Genomic DNA, 11,963 nt, shown 5'->3' on the forward strand with positions numbered 1-11,963 from the left:
GGCCCGTTCCCGCTCGCTGACCCGAAGATTCCAGCCAGTGAGATTTTGCCAGACTTTGTTGCTAAGACAATGTGATGAAGGTAAACAGAAGCAACAAGCTAGAAATTAAAATAATCCTCTGACAGCAGGCTATATATTGGCAGAAGTTGTGTTCAAGTTTTCCCACTGTTGTTTCTGAGACTAAGGGCTGAACATTACCAGGGGTCCGGATGGCTCACACCCCATTCTCCCTCCAGAAGCAAAGTCGGAGTGGTGCCAACCCACTCCACACCGACCCATTCCATGCCAGCCCGCCCCACAGCCATAGCGCACGGCAGGCGGGCTAAACAAGGGCCGAGTGAGACTTCTGCCCCTCACTGGAGAGGAAGTCCTGCCCTTGGGAGCTGCTGGACAATCCAGTTGGCCAGCAGCTCCATCAGTCCCAGCAGTGCCAAGAGTGCATTTATGGGCACCGCCGAGACTACAATGGGGAACAAGGAGAAGGAGCAATGGATCCCTGGAAAGAGGTAAGACCAAGGTCTTGGTGGGGGAGGATTTAGGCAGGTTAGGAAGGTGGAAGGGGGAATGGGGGCGGTGGGTTTAAGTCTGCAGGTGGGTTTGAAGAAAGGGGGGGTTCTACCTTAGGGGTGGGGCTAGCCCCTGATCCGCAAAGAGCAGCCCCGGAAGATAGAAACCCCACCTTCCCTCCCGCCCTTCAAAGAAGTTATTCAAAAAACCAGGCTGCCCACTCCCACCCAACTGCTTACGTTAACTGCTTTATTTATTTATTTTTTCAAGGGACAATTTAATTTTATTTACAAAAATGGAGCATCACAAATTTGCTTCCTCCAGGTGAAGACAGTAGAAAGTTGTTCAACACATGCATTGCCATTTCACACGCGATCCTGCTCCTTTTGTTATTGAGTCCAGCTTGATGAAGCCGATATCTTTAGCGTATTGTCTGAAGCACTGGCGGCACATGCTGAGGCCGTATTTCCGGATAAAACCGTGTCAGTTCACACAGACTCAGCGTGAGTGGGAGCCCTGGCCGAATTTCCTGGGATGGGACCAGTAAAGCTGCTGATGGCCCATGGCAGGCACCGGTGGGCTGCGTATTTTCAGGGTCAGTTGGCTTGGTAACAAGCCTAATAGACCCTTGATTACCTGTTTAAATATGGTGGGCAAGCTGCTGATTTCGACTCCTGCCCACTTGCTGTATCATGGGGGTGAGCTTGGGGGTGGTTGGGAAGGTGGTAGGGTGGGCACTCACCCACGCTATTGTATGTGCCCCCCCTCACCCACCCCCCACCCCCACCCCCCCCTCAAAAACATGTAAAATGCAATCCAAAGGATTTTCAATTGTAGAAGGCGCTGGCTCTCTAAAAGAGCTATTCATTCAGCCCCAAAAAACTGCTCTGTTTGTGCAGATTTAACATTATCTCTTTGGTCTTATATTCTATCGCCCTGTTTATAAAATCCTAGACCCCCGATACATCCTTTTGACAATTTATCTAATTATCCTCCCACTTTTAAAGATTTGTGTCTCTGAACTGTTAAGTCTAAAACTTAACTTAGTTGTACACTTCCATCTATATTTCCACTCTTAATCTTCCTCCCAAAATGTACCAACTCAAATTCTTTACATGTAGTGGTATTTGCTCTCTAACTGCCCAATCAACCAGCCTATCTATGTTCTCTTCACTGTTAACACATGCCCTATTTTTGGCAATTTTGATGTTGTGCCTCTGTACCCGAATCCAGATCATTTCTATAAAATTAGCCAGAACGAGATGTCCACACTGACTCCTGAGGGATATTACAGTCGAACGGCACAAAGGAATGCATTTTTATCTTTTAAAAATGGGGTATCTTTAGGCTACAAAATTACACAGTCTTCACAACAAACATTGGTAAACCTTCTTTGTGTCTGGGAGAGAGAAAAGCTTAATGAGGTGTGTTTCATTTGTGAAACAACGATTCATCGTTACATGATTTACAGCATTGCATGGTCAGAAGGCTGGTTTGGATAAGAACATATGATGGCAGCTTTTCCTTCATTCATCACCGACCTGAGCAAATTGTAAGGGTTGGGATGCTATCCAGCATTTGTTTGAGATGAGCTTCTCAGCCCTTTCCCCGAACTGGTGCTTTCAATAGGACCCAGGCTTTGTGATGTGTTGGCCACACAGAGGTGCAGATTGGTCATGTCTCCAGGGTCGCTTCAGTTGCTGCCTTGCAGTGGTCACCTCTGCCTCTTTTCCCAGTGCCAGAGTGGGCCTTCTCACACTGGATGCACCTCCTGGGTTCGCCACACACAGGTCACTCCGTGGTTCCCCGTCACTATCCACCTCCACTTTGCTTGAGCCACTGCCCGCTGGCATTTCACCTTCAGCGATAGTGTTGAGTGGGCTGCTTGCCCCCACATCATCCACCAGGCATCTTGCCTCGGGCAACTCCCCTGTGTGAACTGTTTTCTGAGGCTGTTCTCCATCGGGCTACATGTTCAGCAACATAGGTGTGGTCACCAGTGTGGAGTACCATGATGACTTTATGGGGTTCGGAATCCCAGACATCCTGTATCGTATTCAGACCCCTTATTTTCCTCTTGTGCCAATCAGAAGGTCCACCTTGCCAGCTTTGGGGTCATGCAGCATTTTTCTTCTCAGTGCTTCTTTCTCAGTCCTCTTGGACGCCATCTTGAACACTTGGTTTGGCCTCGCATGATGCTCAGCAATCCACTCGTCAACCTGGTCATCTCCATCTGAATGCGTGGTGAGCCCAAGGAGATAATCCACAGGAAGGATTGGGTCTCTTCCAAAGAAGAAATAGTGTGGAGAGTGACCCGTGGAGGAATGTGGGGTTCTATTAGAAGCATTGACTAGCTCTGGAAGATACTCAGGCTACTTGTTTTCTCTCAAGAGGCAAGGTGTGCAATCAGTCAAGTAGAGCACGGTAGAAATGTTCACACTGTCCAGTGTCCTCTGGATGGTAGGGGGTGGGGCAGCTCTTGATGATGCCATACACCTTGCAAAGGTCCTGTACTATCTCACTCTCAAAGTTGCGGCCTTGGTCACTGTGGACCCGCCATGGGACATCAAAATGGACAAACCAATCTCACGCTAACACCCTGGCTATAGTTGAGGTCTCTTGGTCATAGGTGAGAATAGCCTTTGCAAACTTGGTGACGACATCCTTGGATACGAGAATGTGCTCAGTTCCATTGTTACTGGGGTTGACGACTGTGGAATCCATTGCGAGGACCTCCAATGGCCTAGTGGCAACCAGGGATCCCATGCTGGGGTGAAGCTGCTTCCCGGCTTTGGCCAAAGTGCATCTCTCGCAGGTTCGACAGTAGCTGTCAATCTCAGCAGTCATCTCGAGCCAGGAACACGGCTCTCCAGTTAAGCGCAGTTGTCTCTTCCAACGCCTGGTGACCTGCTTGATCATGAATTACTTCATGTTTGAGACTGCTGGGTAGGATGAGTTGCTTCACCTCTCTCCCGTTGTCATGAACCAACTGATAGAGACGACCATCCTCCTCCCTGATCCTCTTCCAGTACCTCAACAGCTTCGATAGCTGTTTGGGCTCCCTCATTAGATGGGGCCTAATTGTTGGGTTTTGGGCTTTCCAGTAGCGGTGAGGTCTACTGATATCTTGTTGCCTGAGGTCCTCTTTTGAGATGGATGGTAAAGGTGAAACCCTACGTGGCTCTGCCCCTCTAGATCGGGTTTGGATCTCCCTTATAAGCCATTGGTGACACTTTGACAGCTCCCTGCCCGGGTTCCCCAGGGGATTGGGGTGTGGATGCTGCCCATTAGCTTGAGGCACAGGCATGGCATCAGCCATAATCCCCTCTAAATTGGGAAAGGTGTGTTTCCTTCCATGGTCAGTCTTCCGGCTGAAAGGCCTCAGTGTTTCCATTCCCTTTGCTGGGCCTGTATCTTCTCTGGTGAGGGAGGAGGAATGGAGTTGTGCTGGATGGGGTCACCATTCCTGCTAGTTGTGACACCTGAGGTTGCTGGGGGCAGCTTCACTTAGAATGTCCAACCCCATTACAAGTCCAAAACTCCTTGGAAGTGTTCCTTGGATGGAATGGGCCTTGAAGTTCACAGTCGAGACAGGGCAGCAAGGATTGGATTTGCTCTAGCTGTGCAGCAACCTGCTCCACCTACCTCTTCAGCCTGAGGTTTACATCCCCATCCGTGCCAACAGTCACCTCCCTGATGGTGGCCTCTTTCCTGGTCTTAGGATTCCCGTCTTCTCCCATGATCCAGTTGATGTAATCTCGCACATCAGAGAAGTATAGTCGGAGTTTGTCACTGTTGAGTTTCCTCAACTCCAGCCAGACATCGTCACCCCTCAGTGCTTCAGCTAAACGATTTTCTAGCTGCATGCCCCAGTCATCTGAACGAGAGATCCAGGAGGATCTTCACCAGCTCCAGGGATACAGCTTGCTGGTATTCATAAAACCTCTGCTGCAGATGTGACAAGCTACAGCTGTCCCCAAAAGCCCGGGTCATGACCTCAAAGATCCACAGCGAACGCCTTTGAACATCTGCACCTCTCCCCAGTATTTCCCAGCGAGACTTCCTGTACAGATGTTCCATCGTGAATGCCCCCAGCTCCCTCTCGTTGAGACCCTTGGATGCCATGACCAGCTGTGTGTCCTCGATCCAGTCCTCAGCTGCCAGGTCATTGGACATCTCTGGTCTTCCCCCAAATCTGTCCAGCTTCCTACCCGTCGGCAGGCAGGATATGCATGATGGGATATTCCGTCCTTCCCCTGCTATGTTAAAGGAGGGGACACTGGAAGGCACTTTCTGGTCACTGCTTCAACTCTCAGCTTCACCTGTGAAGCCTGCTCCTCAGCTGGAGCTGCAGATACTTCAGCCTCCCTCGCTAACAGGGCCAGTTTCAGTTCTTTCATCACCTACTCCATCTCAGCCAGGCGCCTTTCCATTTTGTCCACCATGATTCGAGGAGTCCCATTCCTGGCACCAAAATGTAACGTGAGATTCAAGCGCACAAACAGTACAAAGGTTATAAAACAAGGATTCTTTATTCCACTGGCATCAAATCTTTATAAATATTAATAGAAAAACTTAACTTCTAGAAACAAATTATTTACGATGGATATTGACGGCCAACATTCCAGATCCACCAGGAGATGGTCGAGAACTTAACTCCTTATCTCTAATCAGCCGGATAACAGGGTTCAATTAGTGGAGCTCCTAGTGCTGATTCCCAGTGACCATGTGACCCAGGTTATCCTGCCTCCCAGCCACAAAGGTGATTTTCCTCTCCTCGTGGCTTCTTGGACTCAGGGGTGTGGCCCAGTCGGTCCCCTTAGGTGTCCAGCAGCTGTGTGCCCACTCCACTTCTACTTGCTGGTTCTCTAGCCACCGTCAGAGACTTTGGGCTGCCCTATGTGTGGCCGTGGACATTCCGTGCTGCCACTCACAAGTCCTGGGCTTCTGCTTCCACTCCTTGCTGCTGCTCTCCTCCCCCTCCTCGTGGTTTCAGTCTTCACCCGCGGTCTGCCCAGACCTTCATCTCTTGTCCCGAGGGGGGTGCCACAGGGCCAGTTGAGCCCCCTGCCCAGCTGGCAGTGGATAACTATTTGAAAAAGAACAGAAACTATTAAAAGAGCAGTGGATCTGGACAAATCGTGTAACTTTCTCACCAACACAATGGGCTGTGGGATCTTCTTTTGTGTTTAGGAATTTTTTAGTCCCAGAGCAACAGTTTGAACAGAAAGTTTGTCGATGAGATCCCACATCGTTTCAACAGCTTCTGCCAATGTTGAGCTCACTGCCAGAGGGTCATTTTCATTCTTGTCATGTTGTTGAACTCTTTCTCAAGCTTTTGTGTGTCTCCTGTAATGGCAATGTTGTATAGCATTCAACTTATCTCTGTTCGTATTGCATGGAATTACATAGAATTTGCAGCACAGAGACAGGCCATTCAACCCCACTGGTCTATGCTGGTGTTTGTGCTCCTCCTAACACTGCTTCCATCTCTCTAACCCTATCAGCATATGCATCTATTCCTTTCTTCCTCATGTGTTTATCTAGCTTCCTCTACAATGCATTTATACTAATCACCTCAACTATTCCACATTCTAGGAACATAGGAGCAGGAGTAGAACATTTGGCCACTCGTGCCTGCTCCACCATTTAACTACATCATGGCTGATCTTCTGCCTCGGTGCCATCTTCCCACGCTATCTCCGTATCCCTTGATGTCATTGGTATCTAGAAATCTATCAACCTCTACTTTGAACATACTCAGTGACTGAGCCAGCGCTAAGCAGTCTATTCTAAGCACTCACTGGGTAAAGGGGTTTTCCTGAATTCCCTGTTGGATTTATTAGTCACCATCCTTTATTTATGACCACTAGTTTTGGACTCCCCCATTACTGGGAGCATCTTCTCTACGTTCACCTTATTAAACATCTTCATAATTTATATACCTCTATCAGCTCAGCCTTCTCTTTTCTAGAGAAAGGAATTGCCTGCTCAATCTTTCCTGACAGCTATACCCCCTCGGTTCTGGTGTCATTCTTGTGAATCTTCACTGCACTTTCTCCAGTGCCTGTATATTCTTTTAATCTTATGGAGGCCAGAACAATGTACAGTTCTCCAAGACAAAAACAGAATTACCTGGAAAAACTCAGCAGGTCTGGCAGCATCGGCGGAGAAGAAATCAGTTAACGTTTCGAGCCTTCATGGCCCTTCGGCAGAACTCCAAGCGTGGTCTAACCAAGGTTTGATATAAGTTTAACAATGTTTCTCTGCTTTTCAATTCTATCTCTTTAGAGATGGGCCCAGTGTTTGCTTGCAGTGTTAATCAGCATCACTATCTTTAATGTTTTGTGTATCTGTGCTCCTGGATCCCTTATCATTTTAATTTTTATTCTGCTAACTCTTTCTGCATAAGATATCTTTAAATAGAGAAATTTGCTTTGAGAATGTAAAAGCATGCTGTCACATGGCTCAACTCTTTCTTCACTCAAATCATCCACTGCTGAAACCCTCAGTCAAGCCTTTGTTACTTCTAGACTTCACTATTCCAATGCCAGTCTTCCCTCTCTAAATTTGAAGTCACCCAAAACTTTATTGCCCATGTCCTAGCTCGCACTAAGCCCCCCTCACCCATCACTCCTGGTGCTCTCTGATCTACATTGGCTCTCGGTTTAGATTTTAGAATTCTCATCTTTATTTTCAAATCTCTCGATGGCCTCACACCCTATCTCTGCAATCTCCTGCAGCACTACGACTGTTTGCGATGTCTGCGTTCCTTCCAAATCTGGAATCTTTAGCATCCCTGATTTTCATTGCTCTGTCATTGGTGTCCGTGCCTTCAGCCGCCAGGGCCTTAATACCTGGAATCCCCTCCCTAAACCTCTTCATTTTTCCACCTCTCTCCCCTCCATTAAGACACTCTTTAAAACCTACCTCTTTGACCAAGCTTTTCATCTGATCTAATATCTCCTTTTGTGGCTTGGTGTCAAATTTGTTGAATAATTTTCTTGTGCCTTAGATCATTTACGACCTAAATGCACTGTAGAAATGCAAGTTGTTGTTGGAACTCACTTCTTCCTCTAGAATGTGCCTTGTTATAAGCCCTTCCCAAAGGGGTACAGAGATTCCACAAGAGTGTCAGAAGTCAAGCTTTGAATTTGTCGCTCTTGTCTCCCAACAGTTTACTGTGCAACCTGTTTTCTCTTTTGAACAGTTGTGGAACCTTTAATCCCATCACGTGAGCAGCTCAAGCACTAGCTGGAGCGTAAGCTTCTATTCGCATCACTTACGACATGTGGCTGCATTCATTCTATTTAGCGAACAATAACCTTCAAAGGGAAGGCATGCCAATTCGAGGTAAGAGCGCAAGCCAATGGCACCCTTGGGGCATGTCAAACATCTGTGAGGGACGTCATTAACTGATGCTGCTTTCAGCAATATGGTGATCAGAACTGTGCATAAAACCCCAGAGGCTGAGAAATACAACATCTAGGTCAGTATAGTTACCTCTCAATCCCTTATTTTTTCCCATTGATCTGTATGTATGTAGAGGTATACTGAGACAAGACAGCTCTGACATCTGGGGTGTCAGAACTGAACTGTCCATTCTCTTATCCTGGTTTCCTGGCCAATACTTAACCAGTTCCTAAAAATATAAATAGTTGCTTGGGAGTACAGAATTTAAGTATTACTGAAAAAAAGAGACATGGGGCAGAATTTTGCTCTCGGATGGTGGGCGGGCCCCACCGGCTTGGCAGCGGGCGGGCAGCTGACCCCCGCCACTGAAACGGGGCCCGCTGCCATTTTGAGTGGGCAAGCCAATTAAGGCCCGCCCAGTGGCATCCCCGATGGGAAGCACTATGCGCTTCCTGTTCCAGGGGGGGAGGGATTCCCTATCTGTCAAAGTGCGCTCTTTCACGCATGCGCACGAAAGAGCAGAGTGCTCCCTGAGGCAAAGTCCTGTCTCAGGGAGATTCGTGACAGGTAAGTAAACTCTAGAAATAGATAAATATTAAAATTATTAACATGTCCCCCTCATGTGACAATGTCACACGAGATGGGACATGTTAATAATAAACACATAAAATATATTAAATTTTTAAAAAACGGACATGAAACTTCATCCCGCCAGTGGATGAAGTTTCATTAATAATCTGGAGCCCGCTGGGGCTCCTGGCCTGCCCGCCAGCCATAAGGTTGGCCGGGCAGGGTGTTTAATAAGGTTAATGATCCTGTCAATGGCCTTAATTGGCCATTGACAGGTCGGCGGGCCGACAGCTAATTTCACTGTCCGCCCGCCTTCGTGAATATTTAAAGGGACCGTGATGATGTCAGGGATTCCTCCCGACGTCATCCCGCGTCATTTTCCCCTCGGCGAACGGGCCCCACCCCCAAATCGCCGAGGGGAAAATCCTGGCCATGCTGTCGGAGCTTTTTTTCTTGCACTCATCAGGACAGAATCACAAGGATACCAAATCTCAAAGGGAACAATAACTTATACATGCATGAAAAGAGGGTGCATGATTGGTTGGCAAGTGGACTCTGATTGGTAGAGGCATTGCCATGGAGAATGCACCAGGGAACAATTAACTGCCAAGCTTCTGTTTAAATTCAAACCAGGCAAGTCGACTCTGATTGGTCAAGGCATTGTCATGGAGAACGAACCAGTGAATGTCTGTCCCCCAAGCTTTTGTTCAGTCGAAAAAGGTGCAATTTGTGGACATAGTGGTTGTTTCTGTTTGCAAAGGACAGGCCCTGTGTGTGAATACATGTAGCTTCTTGCACGCCTAAGTGAGCCAAATTGCAAGCCCAAGTGATAATCTTAAATTGGTTGTTAGTGTAATTCTTAGCACAATTGGGATTGTTTATAAGTGTTGTCTGTACGTCCCAGTGATTGGTGAATTGCATCAAACAGCAGGTCCCTTTGGTTACTCGCAACAGGCAAAGTACTGATTGTACTCAACCAGCGCATGTTTGCAACACTCAACATAAGTGAACATCATTGTGAGTTTGTGATTGGACAATTCTTAGTAAACAATCCTGATTGTGGTAAGAATTAAACTAACAACAAATACATGCAAGAGCATCAAAGCTCTTTTTGTGACCACTCAAAACAGAATGCAGATATGAAAGAGTATAATGTCCTAAAATTGGTCCTTCACAGGTTTGTCTTGATGATGTGTGGTTGCATCAAATTCACTGATGCTACCCTTGGCTCAGTGGTAGCACTCTCGCCTCTGTATCAGAAAGCCATGGGGACAGCTCCCACACCAAAGACTTGAGCACATGATCCAAGCGGACATTCCAGTGGAGTACTAAGGGAGTGCTGCACTGTCAGAGCTGCCACCTCTGGGATGAGATGTTAAACAGAGGTCCTGCCTGCCCTCCCAGGTGAATGTAAAGGATCTCATGGTACTGGTTGAAGAAGAGCAGGGGAGCTAGCTCCTGTATTCTGCCCAATATTTAACTCACCTCAGTAAAAAAGATTATCTAGTCAATATCACATTGCTGGTTGTGGGATCTTGCTATGTGCATATTGGCTGTTGCGTTTTCTACATTAGCCACTATATAAATGCAAGTTCTTCTTTCTTCTCTGAATCGAGATGATGGGTGTGAATCTGCTATGCCAGTGGTTCTTCTAGAGAAGGATGGGCAAGCTGAGTAGCAACAAGTTCATACTCACTAATAATTTCTTTCCATGTTTCTCTCAGTTACACCAGTTCAGTGATAAAGCTGCTTAAGGCTCGATACTTAAAGTCCAGATTTTGTTCATTGATGGGGATTGGGATTTTTGGCTAAATTGATACATGTAAAGCACATTTAAAATTGAGCATTTATTTAAGCCTTTTAGATTTCTGTATTGGTAATCTATGCACGATGATGTATTTTATGACCTAGAGTTTAACAATCAAAATGATATGGGACAGAGTTTTACGTTCACTTGTTGGTGGGTTTGTAGGTGGGGAGGCGGCGTGGGTTGGAGGGCTGGTGACTGTGGCCTTCCCACCAGGTTCACGCCCGCCTCGACCTCTCCGCAACTGGGTCGGGTGAGGCCTAGGCTGGCCCACCTGCCCTAGCTTCAATTATTGACCGCTTAAAGGGAATTTCCCACCCAGCCTAAATTTTCAGGCTGGTGGGAGAAATTCAGGGACAGGGGGAAAGCTCGAAACTTAACCCTGTTCAGACCTCGGCTGGGAAGGGTGGGGTGGGCACCTCCATCAGTAGCCTTCTTTTAACATTGGGCGCTCCCCTCCAAAAGGTCTGACCCCTCCAAGGGCTCCCTGCCCCAGGCCTCTCCACTGATACCTCAACAGCTCTCTACCCACCATCTACCCCCTCCCTACCTGGGCCTCATTTACCCTTCCCGCTCTGCAGACCCCCAAACTTACCTGATCCCTTGGCCCCTAAGACTTGGACTTTGGGGACTGTCTGCAGTCCCAGTGTTGTCCACTGCAGCTTTTGGCACTGCAGGGACTAGAGAGCTGCCGGCCAATCTGATTGGCCAGCAGCTCTCTGAGGTGGGACTTCCTACCGACTGAGGGGCGGAAGACACGCCTCCAGCCAATTCATGCTCATTGGAGGGTGAAATGGCTGTGGGGCAGGCAGTATGGGCAGGGGTGTGTTTGCAGCTGACTCCTCGAAATGCTATCTGAAAAATCCTGGCCTCTGTGCAGACGCAGTTGAAATTCATTCAGATGCATAAAATAATCCTCTTTATAAAAGATCCAAAAAGGAAAAAAAATATGATTTACTGGGTTTCCCCCAATCTCGAACTTTTTAATTCTGGTATGTTGATAATTTCCTGACATGCTGTTTGGTTTAAGAGAAAAACATAGATAAAATTTGTAGTTTTACCACACAAACAAAAACATTTGATTTTGGTTTCGGAAATTCCAAAGATATGAAAATAAATCTGAAAACTGAAAAATAAAACTATTTTTTTAATTTGCAGTTACATGAAGAAAGTTCAAGAAAATTTGCAATCTCAATTTCATTAAAAAGACTTTTATAACTCAGTCTTGTGTTCAAAACCTTTAATCCCTTTAGTAAGTTCTGGAATTCAGTGAATATTTGGAAACAGATGGTATCTTCAGAGATATAGTTTATATTTTCTTACATGATGAACCTTGCCAGGATATATCAAACCTTTTCAGAGAACGTTAAGCTATTTGACCTCTCAGTGTACTTTTCTGTTTACATTTAATAAACTTATAATGCTAATTTATTAAATGGTGAAAATTTACTGCAGCCTAATTTCCACGCGATTAGAATCTACAGCAGACTTTGAAATTGATCTCAGTTCGCCTCTTGTGTTGGGCCCCGACACAGATGATACAAGTGGTCCCAAAATTCCTCTTGATGTGTCTGTCCAGTAGCATATTTGGCCAAAGGGGGAATCACAGATGAGTCCAAAAACGTCTACAGTACATCCATCAATTGTGTAACCAAAGTTACCCCGC

General features: G+C 46.7%; 1 pseudogene; it reads right to left on the reverse strand.

The window, feature by feature from the left end:
• Positions 1-852: 852 nt before the first annotated feature.
• On the reverse strand, positions 853-1,071 carry LOC144691119 (small ribosomal subunit protein uS14 pseudogene; annotated as a pseudogene).
• Between the last annotated feature and the right edge of the window lie 10,892 nt (positions 1,072-11,963).

The sequence above is a fragment of the Cetorhinus maximus genome, chromosome 15 (genome assembly GCF_964194155.1).
Source record: "Cetorhinus maximus chromosome 15, sCetMax3.hap1.1, whole genome shotgun sequence".
NCBI lineage: Eukaryota > Metazoa > Chordata > Chondrichthyes > Lamniformes > Cetorhinidae > Cetorhinus > Cetorhinus maximus.